The sequence below is a fragment of the Arvicola amphibius genome, chromosome 1 (assembly GCF_903992535.2).
Source record: "Arvicola amphibius chromosome 1, mArvAmp1.2, whole genome shotgun sequence".
Classification (NCBI taxonomy): Eukaryota; Metazoa; Chordata; class Mammalia; order Rodentia; family Cricetidae; genus Arvicola; species Arvicola amphibius.
Genome location: NC_052047.1, coordinates 52497637 through 52517723, shown reverse-complemented (window position 1 = coordinate 52517723; position 20087 = coordinate 52497637). Strand labels below are relative to the sequence as shown.

Here is a 20087-nt window from a genome sequence, read left to right as displayed (position 1 = left end):
TTGTTATTCAAAGTCCTTATTAGGAAAGGATGTTAAAATTGTAATTATCTTTTTAGATATTTTAACTATCAGACTTCATTGTTTCTGCTTATCGTTCTTAAAGGAACAGAAAATCTCTAATTGTTATATGTAAGTCTGTTTAGAGATTTCAAATATTTTCCATACACTATAACTCATAAATTAACACTATTATAGAAGCCAATTTATTTACAAATAAAATATTTAATTTTTATTTTATTATTATATTTTAAATTTTACCATTTACATACCCATATACACATATTTGTGTCTGCATGTGAGTGCAGGTGTCTATGGAGTCCAAAAGTGGTTGTTAGGTCCCCTTGGAGTTAGAGTTACAGGCAGCTCTGAGTTACCTTATATGGATGCTGGCAACCAAATTTGGATCCTTTCCAAGAGGAGTATGAGCTTTTAACCACTGAGCTATCTCTCCCACTAAAACTGAAAATTGAAAGATACACTTGACTTGAAGGTATATATGGTTAGAGTCCAAAGTGAACATCAGCACAAATGTATCATATACATATATTTGATATAAGATATATTTTAAAGTATTTAATATAAAATATATAAGTTCTCTGATATATGTTTAGATGAGATCAAGAGATAATCATAGATGAGCACACTGAACAGAGACAAATAGAAGAGAACAGTTTCATTTAAAGTTGGAAATAAAGTCAGTCAGGAGAGTTATTTTGGTGTTAGGCCAGTGTTTAAATGAATCATTTACTATCACAAGCAGTAGTCAGATTCTAACACCAGCTTATGGGTTTCATACTGAGATCTGGAATTTGGAAGGTATTTGATCTCTTTATCTTAAGCACAGACACCAGAGAGCTTGCCTATACCCACACTCTCCTCATTGCGCGAGGACACAGGGTACAGAGCCTTCATGGTAAACAGATTACAATAGCTTCAGAACCCTGAACTCTGAACTTCCAGAAACTAGGAAGCAGAATGCTTATGGTTTAGCCTCACACTGTATATATATGCTTTTGCTGTGCCATCCTGAAACTTCTTACACAGCTTTCTCGCCTTCCTGCAGCCTGTACCTGGAACAAAAGCAGATGGAGTAAAAGGAAAAGTTAGTCAATAACATCAACCTTTTATCCCAGATATTAAAAGCGAAATAACTGTTAGTTCTCCAAACTTGAACTTCTCTTGAAATTCTCTCTGGAGAATTCCATCACTAGGAAATGTTCGTCACGTTTTGCCTTCTTCCAAGGCGTCGTCTAAACTAGTCGATCCAAAGTTTGTTAAGAAGTGACAATACTAAGATCCGGACACAACGCTTAGAATTACTCCTTTTGCCAGTGGAACATTTTGTAGTAACATTTAGAAATATAAACATTCTATTCTCCGCCTACAGTGAAGAGAGCTGATTCACGATGTGCTCGCTGCCCCTCCCGGCACCATATGTCCCTTCTAGGCTGTTGATTTCCTGTTGGCATTAAAAGGAGCAACACATATGAAGGAAAGCGTAGTGAAGAGGCCTGTAGATACAGCGCCACTTCCTTAAAAGTGTGTGTCAGATTTTTCTCACAAAGTCATTTAAAATAAATCACAATCATTTCTTTTGAAGTATGTACAATTTGTATGGGGATCATCTGTATTTCCTTCTCCTAGTCGTTCAACTAGAGAATTCTTTTTACATTCATCTGGTATTGCAACATCTCTATGTTGTTATAGGGAATCCTGTCTGTAATGGTAAGTCTTGTCATTTGATGTTGAAACCTACTACAACCATGTCAATGTTACAATAATGAGCATTTTATTTGGGAAATGTTTCCCAAATTTAGCCTTTCCTTCTTTTCCTCTTAGCAGTACTTTTTTTTAGTTCATTCAAGATCATTTAGCACATCTGTGTCTTAGTTTCTTGTTAATTTTTATCAGAAAACAATAATGTGAAGTTGGTTCATAGTTGTGTCCACGGATACGTGGCTAGGACACCATCAGAAATTGTTACTTCCCAGGTACTTTGGCAGAAGAATCTAATTTTATTTCAGAGACTTTCTTATATACTCTTTTTTTGGTTCTATTTTTGCTTCATGGTACTTTTTGATTTGTTAATTCAATGAGATGACTGAAATTAATATATATCTAACTTATGCAAATTATAACTTGGAAGTTTTGTGCATAAATTATACATTATATTCTATATTAAAAACTCTTCAAAGTGTTTCAAAAATAAGATCAGGGGCTAAATTTATGAATTAGAATGGCTTGCATATTCAACATAGTGCAAAATAATCAAGGCATGCTTAAGTGTTCGGGTGAAAGATAATGGCACATACTGTTATTAGGTGTATAGTTTTGCTTTGTTTCAGGTATAAAATACTAGTTTTGGTGATAAAACTTGTCAATAATTGATTATTTCAATGAACCAAAAATTATAGCAAGTTCACATGTCTTTTTATTTTTCATTTCATGATACTATCTCAGATATAACTGGGTTATGCTATCATGGGGTTATTTGGATTTTGATACACAATGCTTTTCTCTGCATTGGGCTTTTTGTCTGTCCTAAGCCCAATTATAGGAGAATGCATAATTGCAGATTCAGAGACCATATGGGAAGAACTTGGTAGGGAAGATGGCTGTTTATAGCAAGCAATGAAAGCCGTCTGCAGGGGAAAAAACTGTTGAGCCATGCCAACACTGATGACATTTTTATATCTCAAATTAGAAATAATGAGTCCTAACCAGCCATTCCTGTGTGTGGTCTCTGTTCATATGACCATACAAGAATCTCTACTCTTCCCTACAGATATGAAATGTTTATTTTGTTAGACTGCAAAAATATGTATGAGTTAACCTTTTTTTCTATTTAGTTCTCCACATCTCTTATTCTCCTTGCATGCCCTATACTGTTCTAGCCTCAGGATCATTGATATGGACAGATAATTTTGGATTACTGTCTCCAAGAAGCTCACAATCTAATGGAAACATGCCAATACATAAATAACATGTTCTCAGTGTTGGGCAGTTTTAGTGGCGAAAGGGAGCATATGGTAGCATATCGATTCAGAAGGCCAGACTTGTAGTCCTTTCCATTTCAGAACTGCTGATTCCATCCTCTCTTTGGAACTACCTGGCTTGGCAGGACTTTGGATTATTGTATTTAACCTGCTCTTCATTTCTTTTGACTCCTTTTTCCTAACTTTAAGCTTTCTAATAGGCCGTTCCTCCCTCTGGTTTGCAACATGTTTCTCTTGTGGTTCATCTCATATACCTGACTGACAAGATCCTATAGCCAGATATTAGATAACACACTGAACATACCCACGGACCCAAGGGAACATATTGGCACCATTTTAAGACAGGTCCTTATTTTCTTAGTGTCTTAGAAAAAAACTTATTTGGAATGTGATGAAGAGTAGATTCAGAGCAAAGGAAATAATAAATAAAACATACAAGTGCCCATTGTCTATTCTTCAACAGCATTGTGCCTAGATAACAACGTTAGTGAGCCTGCATGGAAAGTTCGCTATTATTTATTATTTAATTCTGGCTAAGTCAGAATTTCAGAAATACAGTGTTTAACAAGTATATGTGTATTGGTCATATAGAATTGAAATTATATTTCAAGGTGGAAAATGAAAGTGCTCTTAGAATTATAGAGGGGTAAGAGGCAGAAATACCACTTGCCTGCAGGAGATTCCCACCACTTACAAACTGACTTTGGGATTCTTTAGGTTTTTATTTTTATGAAAAATAAAGTTTCTTCAATGCACAAATGAAAGAGTGAAGTTACAACTTAAAACATAAATAAAAATGCTGCATGGTAAACTATCAATTAAGGAACATCCTTAACACAGTATTTGTATATACTAGTAATGAGTTATGGATATAGGTTCTTCCAAGTTTTTGAGTTTTCAGTTCTTGCTTTGCATTGCTTATCCTTTCTTAACAGAATGCAATAGCAAGTAATGTGGCTGACAATATACTGCTTGCAATGTCAGAAGTCTATTGGCAGTATCAGTCTTTCTGTATCTGTTTACTTTTTAAAGATGGTTGTTCAAGTAAAGGTAATATTTTGAATTCCTTCCTAGAATTACTAAATTAAATGAGCAAGGGAAGCCATTTGATTATTGTCAAGTTAGTTTGAGCTGGCATAGACTCAAGATGCATGAATCTAATATTTTTATTGGAATATTTTCCACTGACTACTGCCACTTTTAAGGGATGCTAAATTGAATAAACTGAGTTCCAAAATGCCATGAAACACTTTGGCCTGCTTATCAATCTCAGGCCTCCTTAATTTCGTGGATATGACAGTCTCACTGTTCTCTGACAGATATTCTGCTGAATTTAAATACTCACTTGTCACAATACCTGTGGAATTTTGGAATCCAATCCTAGAAAAGTTATGAAAACAAACTGAGAAAATTAAATTGGATATTAAATAGATCTTTCCATAGATTCAAATATATCAACAATTTTACAGCATGTTTTATAATTATTATTATTATTATATAATTATTATGATATATCATATATATATCATAATAGTATATTGTTATATTATTTTTAATGCATATTGTATTTATATTTATTATTTATAATAATAAATAGTTATTAACACGTGAATTGTTTCTTGAAATGACCTTAAAATAACTAATGGTATGTTTCAATATTAACATGTTATAATATTAAAAACACCATGAACTTTATTTAGTAAAATTAAGTACTTTGTAGAAGTATCTTATTTAATACATTCTTTCTTATTTGTTTACTTAATTATCTGACACACATACAACTGAGAGTCACAGAATGGGAACCCAGCAGGACTCTGAAGAACTCTACATCCTAGTTTAATATTTACTAGTGAAGTGCGTATCCCGTGCACATTTCCATTTTGGACCATTTTATATTTTCATACATAATAACAGCATTTGATCGTAGTGTGTGGACTGTCCTTCTGTATTCAGAGATTAAATGTCTCTTACCCTTTGTTTTCTGGCTCTAGAAATCAGTCAGTTAGTACCTCATTTTTACACTGTCCCAGATTTTAAAGTGACAGTGAATGGATTGTCCAGTGTAAGGTTTCAAACTCCCAGTGATGTCTACTTGTTTCTCCTGCTCACATGCTTATTGAAGCCCTTGTCTTGTTCCTCAAAAGTGGCATTTTCATATCTACTGAATTCTTTTCTTGTTTTGCATTTTTCATTTTATTATTGAGTTTGTAATTAGAATATTTCTTCTTCCCTTTTTTCCTTCCAAACCATCCCATATATGCTCCCTGCTCTCTTTCAAATTCCTCACTACCTTTTTTCATTGATTGTTGTTATATGTATATATAAATATGCATATGCAATTATATTCCTAAATATAATCTGCCCAGTCTGTATAATGTTACTTGTAGATATGTTTTCAGGGCCAACCATTTGTAGTGAATAATCAGATTGTGTGCTATTCCCTGAGGAAGATTACATTGCCCATTCTTGGCATTCCTTACTTGTCTTTAGTTCATTGTGTAGAGTTGAGGACCCACCCTTTCAACATTAACATAGCTTTTGGGTTCTTCCTGTTCAGATCTTTAGGCAGTCAGGTTGGTGAGAATTTATGGGAACAATACCAGATATTGCTAGGAAATAGTCTCACAGCAAACTTTGATATAGTCTTTCTGCCCTCTCATCCACAATGTTCCTGGAGATTTATGTATGATAGTTGTTTTGTAGATGTAACCATCTGGATTGGGCTCTACAACTCTGTGTTTTCTCTGCCTGTTGTTTTTTGTAATGATCTGCTCTGTTGCAAAGAGCAATTTCTTTGATAAGGGTTGAAGGCTACATTAATCTATGATTATAAGGACAAATGTTTAGAATGTTGTTATGGACATGCTAGTTTAGTAAGGTGGTGGTTGTAGGTTAGGTCTCCTCTAAGTTTCATGACTTTACTAGCTCTGAATATTTGGTTGCCTTGCCAGTACCAGGCATAGTTACCTTCTAGTTGAGAGAGCTGAAAGTCTTCTTAGAGAGGTATTAGTTACCATCAAGATATGAATGCCGCTAATGCCCTCGTAGGGCTATCGTTATATGCTGGCTATTATTGTAGTTCATTAATATCATAACTGGGTAGGACTTTTGATCCTTTGGAAACTTATGCAGTGATTTTTGGCACCATGAAAGCTAGTACTTGTAGATGGAACGGCGGGTTGCGCGCCAATCTGTAAATGGAACAGCGGAGGGCTGCTTCCCAACGCCCGGCTAGCTTTACCCAAAATAATGACATGGAAACTATATTCATTTAAACACTGCCTGGGCCATTAGTTTCAGCCTCTTATTGGCTAATTCTCACATCTTGCTTAACCTATTTCTATTAATGTGTGTAGCACCACGAGATAGTAGCTTACCGGGAAGATCCTAACCTGTCTGTCTCAGAGAGGAGAGTCATGGCGACTGCCTCAAGCATCTGCCTGACTCTGCTTTCTTTCTCCCACAATTCTGTTCTGTCTACTCCACTTACCTAATTTTCTGCCCTATTAAAGGACCAAGGCAGTTTCTTTATTAACCAAGGAAAGTAACACATAGACAGATGGTCATCCTCCATCAAGTACTCAGGGGAGAGGAATTCAGGTCAGTTCCAGCTTAGGGGGTCTCTGGGCTATGTGTCTGAAGGGAATAGTATCTTTGGGGAGGTTATCAAGCATAATAATATTAAACTGCATTGTTAAGGTAGCAGTTGGAGAAAACTGGAGGTTGGCTTTGTTATTAGCTTTGTAGAATTGCTTCCATTCTTTATTTGTATCCAACATTTGTACCCTGCTTCCTATCCATACCTTTTCCTGACCATGTATTTCTCAGGGGCTTCTTGTTCCATCCTTGTTTCTCCATTAGGTTTTTGCTGTTGACTTTGATATCTCTATCCCACTAATGTGTCGGTGAGTATTTTTGATACCTGTTCTATTTTCCAGGACAACAATGCTGCTGCCTTCTGTGTTGCAGGTACAAGGTGGTTCCCATTTTCTGTAGCCCACTGTGGCCTGACCTGAAACAGGTATTAGAGCCTAAGCTTGGAATGCAGAGGAAAAAGTAAGGAGAAGATCCCATTGGGACTGTTAGCAGATGAATATAGCATCGATAAATCCTCAGTGTGTGAAAGACAGGTTAGAATGGAGACTTGAAGAATCTACAAAAGCAGAGATAGTAGAGAAAAGGAAGTTGAATCTAGGAAAACAAATTCTTTAAGAAACAGAGATTAATGCAAGGAAGCACATTGGAGAAAACTAGGTTTGAAAATAGTCATGCTTCATTTGATATGGAAGATCATTATCTGATAAGCAATGATCTGGAAAATTTTCCTGTGTAATACAGTGGTAATAGAAAGAGTCTGGGATTTGACAAGAGACATCGTTTGTATATGGACAATAAACTTAATTTATAAGGGACAGGTAAATGGACTGCTTTAGGTTTAAACATTTATTGAAGATGTAGACAAGAGGGAAGACCTTGCATCATAACCTGAGAAAAAAGAGTGGGGCCCAAAGGACAGGAAATGAAACTAAAAAGCCATAGATACTTTGTTGCAAGATAACATGTTTACTAATAATGAGGAAAATAGGATTATAAAGAGTATATAATACTGTCCTGGTTTATACTATTGTTTATAATATATATTTTAATATGTTTATATTATTACTTATAATATATTATTGTATACAATAAACCTGGTTTATATCATTATTTAAAACTCAGAACCTAGGGAAGATTTCACTGTTTTTCTTAAGAAAGTCAACATGTAGGTAACTTGTTGATGGCCCCATGAATCATGACATTTTGGCATTGTATCAAGAACCCTCATGAGTGCCTTGCAGGATGTGATTGTAGCAGACATTCAGCAACATTGTGTGAGACGTCTTCTAGACATAGAATTCCATTTCTTTGATCTCACTGGATAATCAGAAAAGTTGAGCGGTAAGCTGGGAACGTGATACTATCTTCATCTGAAATAAACACAGAAAAAAAAAGACTCAGCGAGAACCTCCAGGTTATAAACAAAGTGGCACAGACTGCACTGCAGGCCTCATCACCTAATGACCTCCAGGATTCCTTTAAGCCATGCTTTTTCCACAGAGGGTGCCCATTCTACTGTAAAACCTGTGTCCCTTCCCATTTGTTTGCTGATGGTATGTTTCTCAGAGCCTGGGATGTGTCATCCCCACCTCCTTCATTTAGGTCTTTCCTGTCACATTTTCCCCCATACCATTAAAAACTTGATGAGTATTGTGGGTTCATTGCAACATAAAAATATGTTTACCTACCATGCTTAAAATCTGCAGGTCATGGTGCATTCTTACTCAACACATTGGCACCTCCAGACATCAAAAACATTTTGTTTGGTTGGTGGGTGGATTTTTATGAGTGCTGTTTGTTCTGTTGGGAAGATATCACTATAGATTCCACAGATGAAGCACAGAACTGGGATTTAAAACCCTTATTTCATGAGGATTATGACATTTTTGTGGCTAAAAATCATTAGAATATTGCAGACTAGTCTTGTAGAAGACCTGATTTCACAGATTTTTTTCAGCACCTTTGAACAGGTAAAGTGAAGCTGCATGAGGATAGGTAAGGGTTTGCACTCCTTTGAAAAATTGTTAAAACTAAATTTTTTGACTCAGTGTTGGGGGACAGGGGGCACAAATGTATGGGAAAGTCAGAAGACATCTTATATCTTATGGGACTCAGTTCCTTTCTTCTACCATGTATGTTCCAGGGATTGAATTGAAGTACTCAGGCTTGATGGCAAGTGTCTTAACCCCCTGATCTAGCTTCCTATCTTCATTTTTGAGTAAAGCATTCTAGGACTAACAGTCACAACAATTCCCAAAGGTTTACTTTTTAGACCATATTTAAATATAGGTATAATCACGTTTCTCATATGTTCTTTAATACTTTTGGACATATTCCTGTTCATCTCTAAATCTTCCTGCTGGTATCACTAACTTGAAGAAATTAAAGGTGGGGATCCCTCTTCTAGTCTATGACCCGTGCTTTAACAATAGCTTCACCCTTCTACTCCACATAACAGCCCTGCAAAGCCAGTGTTTTCTGTCTTTTCTACCAACCAAAAATCAAGACAAAAAGCAGATTTAAACCCATTTGGTCCTTAAGGTTGTACATTTAATGCCTGTAATGAGAAACACTTGGTTTTAAGTCATTTTAAAACATTACACCAACATGATCCCTTCCTTGATTCCTTCTGTGGTTGATAGCTGTTTTTTTTAGCCCATCTAAAGGAAAGTACTAGCCAGGTTTTGTGGTAATCATTCCATTGCTTTTCGTCTCCTTAAAATGTGTTTTGGATTTTGTGTTGTTATTGTTACCTAAGAAGAGTTAACCGTGTTCACACGAGAAAGACGATACTCATTAGGTAATGCAGGAGTTTGCTTATTTTACATGTGTAGTTCTCACACTGAAAAGCTCTTGAATTGCAGACTCAGATAACCATTTCTGGCCTTTGAGCGCCCCTAAGCGGCCCAAACAGAAAATACAGTATTATGTAGTATGGGACTTTTTCTGCTTTGATATCGTAAAATTGGTTTCTACTCTCCCTGCATCCCACCACCAAATAGGGGCTCTTAGTACTTAGATTCAGCTATGCTTATAGAAATGCTTTTGTGAAGTATTAACTTTAAGTGGGAAATTGCTGACATGCTAAAGTGGCATCCGTCCTGTACCCCACTCAGATTCCACTTCAGCCCTGTGGGTGTACTCTGCATCAGCTGTTGAATTGATAGGGCCAGGATCTGGGAGGTGCTGGTTAGGGAATGAGAGTCACTTTTCGTCCGTGTTTCGTAGGCTTTGTGTCTCAAGCAAACACAGTCATTTGCTGTGATTTTGCTATGAGCTGTCAAGTTCTCACTGATATGGATGGATTTTTGACTCGGCTTTTACTCTCTTCTGAAGCTCCTTTGTGAGCTTGGGTTATTTTCTAGCTCATGCTCTTTGTAGCATGCACAGGGGGATGTTTGTTGCTAGGACAGGAAAGAAAGCAATTAAATATCACTTTAAAGTCATTCTTTCAGTGGGAGTATTTTCCCTGTTTCAAAAATCCTTTCTTGGCATGTCAGCATGGAATATCAGGTATGAGACTAGTTTTACCCTTTGCCTGTGATGTGCAGTATCATGTTGACACATGCAGACTATGAAGATAAGGAAAGACAAAGTAAGAAATACTGCTGTTATTACATTAGTATCAGTACATTTTCTCATCGTGCTTTCTATTTTGTGTGCATGTTTCCTGATTGCATTTACTTGGTTGTTGAGATTTATATTTGCACACCTAGCTCACGGGAGAGTCACATGTTCAATTGTAAAATTTCTATTTTAGAGGAATCTCTTGCTCTTGTGCCCTTGGCTCTCCACAGGGATGATCCAAGACACTGCTGTGGCTGTCTTCAATCTGGGGTTCATGCTACCCTTTTTATCTTGTGGCCTCCCAGGTAGACTATTTTTCTGTTGCAGAGTCAAAGATAAAGTGTTTGCCCCTGCATAGATACTGTGCTTTAAATAGCAAACAAAGAGTATCTTTCTTCTGTGACAGAAAAGCAGAACTGTCTATAGCTCATCTCTCATCTGAGGTCTCCGTATATTTATAGCTGTCAACCTTCATCAAAAGCAGTTTACCATTTTACTTGTCATTCCCTTCTGTCTACTCATTTATTTAATTCCCTAGAACCCTTTTATACTAAGCAAATACCACAATATTTCTTGGTACTTACTCAAGCCCACCATTTCCAAGTGTGCATGAACTCATTATACCTTTATTATCAGTAGGATATATGGCACACATCGCTTGAGCTCATACTTCCCTAAGAGCTGTATCTGGGAAGGGAGTCATTCCTTTCATTCCCCAAAGCCTTTTACGAGTATACTCACACCATAGGCATACCCATACACCTACTGACTTCCTTGTATCTCAGCTGTCCAAGAGAGAGGCTACAGTCTTATCTTCAGTAGATTATTGGTTACTAAAGCAAAGAGTTGGCCAGAGAATAAACACTTGGCACTTGAATGTAATTATGCTAGAAGTTTTATATCCATATAAAATAATTGTATTTAATTGTTATCTATACCGTTTTTGGGAGGAGGGATGGGCAGAGCTTGTGAACTAACATCCTGAGTCTATGGTTAAAACAAATAAGTGTTCCTGCTATACCAAGCAGCTAACCCAAGAGCAGTCCTTGCAGAAAAGGCAGGAATGGAAATCAGGGCACATCTTTTATGGAAGTCTGATAAATTCCATGCTCTTTAGGATCAGCTCTGACTGCAGACCTGTAGCCGCAGTCTGGCAGCCTCTCCAGTGGGAACAACGAGGAAAAAAATGATTAAAGTTCCCTCAGCAATAGACAGCAGGGGGGCAATGGTCTTGGCATTTTCCAGAGAGAGAGAGAGAGAGAGAGAGAGAGAGAGAGAGAGAGAGAGAGAGAACTCTTTCACAAGACTCGTGAGAGATCTTTGAAGAAAAGAAGTTAGGGCTCCAAGGGTTGAAAGAGGTCTGTCGTAACATTTGCTCATCTCATATTCTTCATATGGTTTCTTTGACTTCCTGGGATGTCATCACCCTCCCTATTAAAATGTTCCCGATAAAAAGAGGAAAGTGAAGTGGAGCTCCTCATGGCGGCCAAGGTTCAGCGGCCTCTACTGTGAAGCCTTTAGAACCTGGCTTTTGCTTTCACATGATGTTCTGGCTGATATGAATGGGAGGTAAATGCAAGTGTGTGTGAGTGTGTGTATGTGTGTGTGTGTGTGTGTGTGTGTGTGTGTGTGAGTGTGTGTGTGTGTATGTGTGTGTGTGTATGTGTGTGTGTATGTGTGTGTGTATGTGTGTGTGTATGTGTGTGTGTGTATGTGTGTGTGTATGTGTGTGTGTGTATGTGTGTGTATGTGTGTGGTGTATGTGTGTGTGTATGTGTGTGTGTTGTGTGTGTGTGTGTGTGTGTGTATGTGTGTGTATGGTGTGTATGTGTGTGTATGTATGTGTGTGTGTATGTGTGTGTATGTGTGTGTGTATGTGTGTGTGTATGTATGTGTGTGTGTATGTGTGTATGTGTGTGTGTATGTGTGTGTGTGTATGTGTGTGTGTATGTGTGTGTATGTGTGTGTGTGTATGTGTGTGTGTATGTGTGTGTATGTGTGTGTGTATGTGTGTGTGTGTGTGTATGTGTGTGAGAGAGAAAGAGAGAGAGAGAGAGAGAGAGAGAGAGAGAGAGAGAGAGAGAGAGAGAGAGAGTCCAATGAAATAAGTGAACGGTTGTTTTTTATTAAGTGGCCTAGGAGGCTGGACAGTGAGATTGGCTTTTTAGCTTTGAATCCAGTGAACTGGCTTCAGTCTCCCCAGACCAGTCTCCCTAGGACCAAGCCACTGGCCTTTCTTTTTCTTCAAAACGGAAAAAAAAAAGTTTGCAATCAGCATTCAGCCATTCTTTTAACTAATAGGATTAGAGGCGTTACAAAGGGATTTGAACAAGATAATTAGTTTACTGCCTGGTCCACAGTGGAGCAAGTAAAATCCTTCTGAGAAAAAGGCAGACAAAATAGGTCAGAAAATGTGTGGGAATGAAGTAAGGCTCTCCATGAGGACCCTGATCTACTTGAATGTAATGAAAGGACCCCGGAGTCTTCATTCATTGCTGTTTGCCTTTTTTTCTTTTAACTAGGCCACCAGAGGTGTGAAGAAAATGACTTACTTAATTTTAGAGTTAATGGGTGTTGGTCCTAGGCCGGAACATTCAACTCTAAGTGTATAAACGCTGCCTTCAAAGTATCTCTCACAATGTGATATGAAGGCGGTGGCGGGGAGGGGGCGTTCTGGGACTCTGAAAAGCATTTTATCTGGCATTTCACAACTGGAAAAATACGCAATTAAGAAAACTTGTTTTTAAAATCTAATTTTTTGAATAGATTCATTACTTTAATTGCAGGGAAGAAAATCTCACGAGTCAAAATGTGAGGTGCATCCTCTGCTTAATTGAAGCGGTGAAGTCTTTGTACTCTGATTTGAACAGTTTTACTGAGAGGCCTATGCTGGAAAATTATTTGATGTTTAAAATTCTCAAAGAGTGATCTCCATTCTTAGTACTATTTTGTTTTTCCACCTCCTTCCTCCTTCTCTTGTCAAATGAAAGTGATATATTTTATATTTTTCATCTGTAATATTAATATCTGAGACTTACCATACATTTAATGCCGAAAGAGTACTTAGTGGGAAACATTCTCATAGTGTTTCTGCATATGTGGACATTAATGGATCCCAGTAGCCACCAGCCCGGTCAACACCAGCAGAGGCTTCCGAAAACCTTTTATGCTGTGTGTGTGGATGCGAGCCTCCTGGAGGATACTGCACGTGTTTTGGCTAGTGAGGTATCTATGACTCCAGAGAAGAACCTACACCCGAAATGTGACACAAGGTACCAGATACAGAATGTTATTATAGACTTTAATAACATTCTGTAAAACACAGCATAATAATATAAAGTTAATGTATGTGTTGTCATAGTCCCAGAATTTGGCTTGTTACAGTCCCATCCCCCACTTGGAATCCAGGACCACACAAATAAGTAGCGTTACTTTCAGCATATTTTCCCTGTAATAATAAAATAGCATACTTGAGAGCAAAGTGTGAAGCAAACTTCTCTAAAGGAGGAGTGTGGGAATGCAGGGAAGAGCCAGAATATATTGCTCTGCGATGGCTGGGCAAGAGTTTGGAGGATAGCATGTCTTCTGTTATTGGGCAAGGGTTCTGCAAGCAAGGGCACCAAACAACCAGTATGCATTTGACGCCAGCTTCCCTTTGCTAGTAGAAGTAGTCTCACTTTTCTAATTCACTGAAAGATGATCTGAATCTGTTTGTGGGTTATTAATGATTGATAGTCATATTTAAGTACCGTAAGCAATGCTTAGAGAAAAAAGGTTCTTTGAGTAGATTTAGGTCAAATCAATTTATTAAGATATGGTTTTGGCTGAGGAGATCAATCCAGACTGAGCCTTCATCTGGAGATGGATGGAGATAGAGACAGAGACCCACATTGGAGAACTGGACTGAGCTCCCCAAGGCCCAGATTAAGAGCAGAAGAAGGGAGAACATGAGCAAAGAAGTCAGGACCGTGAGGGGTACGTCCACCCACGGAGACAGTGGGACTGATCTAATGGGAGCTCACCAAGGCCAGCTGGTGATAAAACCAGACTCTCTGAATGTGGCTGACAATGAGGGTGGACTAAGAAACCAATGATAATGACATTGGGTTTTGATTATACGGCAGGTAGAGATCAATGGTAAGGACCCTAGAAAGTGGTTGACAGCTGATGATGAGAAGGAGCTGTATCTGGGGAATGTTGGAAGTAGTATAGGAAACAGTAGAGTCCAAGGGGGAAAAGACAGTAAATGGTTTAACTAGAAAGGATTGAACAGCAAAGTTCTGGAGTAATAAAGCAGAGCAAGAAGGCAGACATGGGGAAAAGGTGGCCAGTGAAAACTTGCTAGCTTATGACATCTGCAAGGTTGGTTCACACCAACCTCACTCATTGCTTTGTAATGAGCACGTTTTGACAGCATTAATTCTTCTGGAGTTACCTGTTAACTGGGAGTTTAATGATAGTCAATACACTCTATGAAATATTTAGCTGACATTTACCTGATTTTTATAAAATTTTTAAAATCAGAAGTTCTTTGAAGAGAGTATCTGCACCAGAAATATGGGCCTCATTGTTCTTAAGTGCCTTGTGCTGCATACCTTAGAGCATGTGCTCATCATTTCACACATGGCTTAGGAGGAAATGTTCTGCATGCAACTTGTTGCTAAAGTATAGACTACACATGCTTCCTGGAGGACGGAAGCTTGCACTTTCTGATTGGTAAGGCAATCGGTAATACATGCATGAAATAGCTAGCCATTGATCCCTGTGCTGAAGGCTCCATCCTAGATGTCCCGGTGAGAATATATGATCATCATGTGGCCCTGTACTTAAAGGAATATGCAGTTTATTTAGATGTTATGCTTTAGCGACATGAGGATCTACAGCTGAGTATTGCAGTGCTTCAACAATTAATACTGTAAGATTTTTAGAGACAAAACAAGCCATCATTAATTAGAATAATAGAGAGAGTACAATGGAATGTATTTTGAAAAAGAAGACCCTTTCATTTAGTACAGAACATAGGGAAAGCGGTGCCATGGGATATACCAAGAAAAAAATTGTATAAATTAGCCTAGGAGTTTTCATTGAAAGATATAAGGTATTTAATAACCAGGTAAACTTATTCTAAATAAAATTTAAACACAGGTACACTTTGCTTTTATCATGCTTATAAGATCAGAGTACATGTTAATTTTACTTGGTCAATTATATATAATTATTTTTTAGTCATTGAAGATTAGACAATTAAGATTTTTTTTACAGAGTAACTCAACTTGATGGACATCTTCAGGCTGGCTAAGTGTAGAGTGAAAGTAGTAGACCACATAGTAATGAAGTCACACATGGATGCCAGGAGAGTCTGGGCTTCAGGATGAACTGAAGAACTTACTCCACGACAGTTTGTTTCAAGTCCTTGTCTCAAAGTTCTATCATTTATTGAGTACCTGCTTTGTCCCTGCCATGCGATGCTTCTCACAAACTTTAGATCGCAGAGTTGGTCTTGTTCTTCTGTGTTACTTAAGGACTTTGTTGATCCCTGTAAGAATTAGTATAATATTAAGAATAACCATTTCCACTTAATGGGTAAAGACTTCAATTCATAAGATGACCCACTTATTCCTCAAAATGTGCATTGGCTTCTCCAAGTTTCATGCCCTCTTTAAACATGCTCTTTGTAAAAATGTGTGGCAAATCCTGCTGTTGTCATGTAACATACCCACCTTCCCAGACACATTCCGTTCCAAGCGCCCAAGCGCTCTCTCTCTCTCTCTCTCTCTCTCTCTCTCTCTCTCTCTCTCTCTCTCTCTCTCTCTCTCTCTCTCTCTCTGTGTGTGTGTGTGTGTGTGTGTGTGTGAGAGAGTGTAAAGCCTAGTGTCTTTTCAGGCAAGGCCTATTATGTTACATGTTTATTTATTTATTTATTTAACCAGAATTTTCTACATTGTGGAACTGGGAATCTCAAGGGCACTGCAGAGTGAATTCTGAAAACAGCGACTGTTAGTCATGGCCACTAACATTTACACTGATGGGAAACAGCCTCCTTTGTGCAATGGGCAAAGTCTAAACTTCAGGGGGAATGGAAAACGTGAACAATTGATTCCCATAGTGTTAGTTAAGAAGATTAATGCGGTCGTGTATATAAAGCATTTAAACAGTGGCTGGGAATGTCGCAAGCACGTAGGAAATGTCAGCATTTTGCCTCATTTCCATAGCGCTCTCTCACATTCTTTCAACCCTAAGATCTCAAGCAATTTCTAAACATACAGGTCCTTGCCAAGACACAGTTTCTAAACTTCTCACTCACATCCCACTGCCCACCCTGCATAGCCCTCGGTTCTTGAGCTAGCAGAATCTGTATAAGAAGATGCAAAACTCAAGGGTTTCTATTCTGCCTCCCAAACTGCCTTCTTCCCTCAGTTCTTATTAATTCAGTGCACTTTCCCTGGTAGAAATCACCCTGACTCTTCTTTATTTCCTGTTCAACAGTCATTCTTGCAGTAAACACCTTTAGCTTTACTTTCAAAGACAGCTGGAATCTACCCATTTCTCATCATCTGCACAGCCTGCTCCAAGTTTCTTATTATAGGCATTGACGGCTGGGATAAGCTAGGATCTGGTTTTAAGGCTTCAGCCTTCCCATCCTATGGCTGACTGAATGCCAGTCAGTAGGGTCCCCTTCAAAGTGAGGCTGGGTCAGCCCTCTACCCTCACTGTGCTGTTGTCTACCGGCAGCCCCTGTCTCCAGTGGCTCTAAGACCATTGCCCGCTACATTGACTCCTGAAGTCTCTCTGCCTCCCTCTCTGACATCATGTCTTGCTCCTCTTTATAGCTTTGCCTATCAATACTTGCCTCCTCTCTATAACCATAACATGCTAGGAAGAGTCCACGTTGGGGAGAGGGGTCTTGGAAATTGCTGTTACCTCTGTGGCTGGTACCTTTTTGTGGTAGTCCGTGTTCTCCAGTGCCATGCTGATTTGAGAAGCTCTTCCATTTTGATTTGAATGTGACTCTTCCAGAACCTGCAGCAATTTCATTTCTGGGACTAAAGCAACTTGTTTTTCTAAATTCTTCCCTCCCAACCTCACAGCTGCTGCAGAGACAGCCTGACTACAAACATGTATGATGGGCTACTCATCCCAGTCATGAAGCTTGCAACTTCCTTCCTCTGAAATCTTTCTCACACCGCTCTGCAGTCCTGAACAGCCCCTCAGAGCTTCCACCACAAAGTAGTCTGTCAATTATTAATCTATGGTCCTCACAGCTCCTCTAATAAATCTCTTACTGCAAAGGGCAATCAATCTCAGTTTCACCTTAGAACCCCAAACCTGAGAGTTCTCTCTTCATCTTTTTTTTTCTAGATGCTATCTATGCTGGGAATCCTAAATAAAAAGCTTCCTTTCAACTCCTCCTTCATATTCTGCTTCTCTGCCTATTGTTGTCTCCTGTTTCCTATCATCTAGCATGCTATAGTGTTTATTGATCTCTTTGCTCTGTTGCTTCCATCAGAATCAGCTTCATGAGCTCCAGTTTGCACACCTATCTCTCTAGAATCTAGAGCAGGACTCCGTACATACAGGGTGCTAAATAAATCCATGCTTCTCACATCATTTTTTTTCTCTTGCCATTTTCAACTCTGCCATTTGTTGAGCACTCATGTGTTGCAGACACAAGGCTGACATATTATTTCTATCTTAACGACAGCCTCAGAACAGTGAAATGACGTTGTCTAAGTTACTATATTATTTTTCCATGACTGTTACAGTCAAAGTATGACAAATGAGGTAGCTTAAGCTACAGAAATCGATAATGCTTACGGTTCTTGAAGGTAGAAGTCTGGGCATAAGGAGCTGTGCTCTGGGTTCCCTCTGAGAGCCTGGAGCAAGTCTTCCCCAGCTCCTGCTAGCTGTGGGTAGTTTCCTGACAGTCTTCAATATTCATTTCCTTTTATGAATCCTTCTGTTATCTGCTTTTGTCTTTGTGACAGTGTTCTCTGTGTTCAAGTTTCCCCTTTTATAAGGCCACCATTCATCATGAATTAACGAGTACTTAATTGGCTACATTTGAGCTTTACTTAATGGTTTTAACTTGTAAAGCCGTTATCTCCAAAAAAGATCATATTTAAAGTTACTGGAAGTCAACATTTCAACATACGATTTGGGGTCCGTGAGGAAGCAACTCACTTCATTGAGGTATTTCTTTTAATTGATGACATGAATTTGATTCATATTTGACTCCAAAGCTCACAGTATACTCGTATCTGAACATCCGCTGAGGTTCAGCAATGTATATCAAGTGCCTTATTTCATGCTGGGGAGTTAGTAGGATCTATAGATAAAGAAGATGATATAGACCTGCCTTTGAGCTCACCACCTTTCAGCAGGAAAAAAAAAAAAAAAAAAAACCATTATAAAAGCTAAGGCCCGTGAAGTAAAAACCCACACAAAGCAAATCATTTGACATTTTTGATTTAGAAAAGCTTTCTCTCTATTATGGGTATTTTGCCACATCCTTCTAATAAACGAGTTCCACCATTTAATTTCACTTTTTGTGGGATTGCCAGGGAAGTATAATTAATTGTTAAAATTCCTAGTGCTGAGGTTTTACTTCTGGAAGCAGTCTGACATCTTTATATGCCATTAAATCTGATCATATGCTTGTCAACCTGGCAGAACATCATGACATCTTGATGAGACTTGACGAAATATGGTAGAGAAAGTAAAAAAGAAGGTATTGTCAGTACTACCCTGTAGCTTTTACAAACATCAATGCGTGCACAACTGGGTTAGACCTATCCATCACTGGGCTGCATCTCCCTGGATTTGAAACTACATCTGGGTTTGGCAGGGATGCATTATCAGCAGTCAGAGAAGGGACCATGTGTCAGTCTCCCCAGGAAGATAGATGGCCTTGTGTACTCTTAGGATTGGATATGCTTATGTTGCAGACTTTAAATCAATTTCTGAAACCTTTCCACAGATGTTGACTGCTGCAGGTCTGTAAATAGCATAGTACATTGTGTGCTTCAGCTGATGCGTACAGCCTACAGAACACTGATATGTGGGGTAGCACGAAGACAAAGGATGACAACGCCAAATTTGCTGAAGTGACTTCCTTTGTGTAATGGCATGCTTAGAATAAAATTACCTCGAAGTTTGAATTTGCCATTTTCCCAGACCATTGCACATTCTTAGGTAACTGTACAATTTTAAAAATGTCTTTCATAGCCATTATTATTTGGCATGGATTAAATTTGATTGTAAAATACGATGTACCAATATAGTGATTGCTTTCATTTCTCCTTAATATCTGCCTATAATATGCTTAATTCTGTTAGGTTTATGGGAGTTTGAGTGTACACATCTCAGCAGATTCCTTTGTGAAAACACTTCTGTGGCGTGACAAAAAACAAGGCCTTGACTAAGTATTTAGCTTCTCTGTTTTCTGAGCAGAAGATTGTCAGTAAAATAAAATTATAGTTTTACCCCTCCCCAATAAAATATATTTGTGTTGCCTAGACAAATAATTTATGCCAAAATAAAGTTAAAGGAACCAAAAATTTATCTATGAAGTGGGCATCATATTGGGGTGGGGGCGGGGAAGTCCTCAGTACCAGCAAACTGCTAACTAATAGGCAATGCAAAATTAACGTTGACATTCGAGTCCTTCTCAGCCAGAAGCATGGGAAAAACTGGTCGGTAAAGCCAAGGGTTACTGTTATATTCTGGTTCAGGGTAGCCTTCCCAGGGCTTAAACTTTGTGTGATTTGCTTATGAGTTCTGCTTTTGTGTTATTGCCTCTGACAGGGCAGTGGGGTTGATAATTTTGTTTCTTATTCATCATTTTACATGTTGTGCACTCAAAATGGTGTTCTTACATCAGGCCTTTATTCCACAGCTAAATGAGTTTCCATCATCTGGTGAAGCCTA

General features: G+C 38.4%; 1 protein-coding gene across 4 annotated transcripts in view; it reads left to right on the top strand.

Moving 5' to 3' along the window:
- Slit2 (slit guidance ligand 2) overlaps positions 1 to 20087 on the top strand; it is a 346008-nt gene that overhangs the window by 162134 nt on the left and 163787 nt on the right. The window lies entirely within an intron of this gene.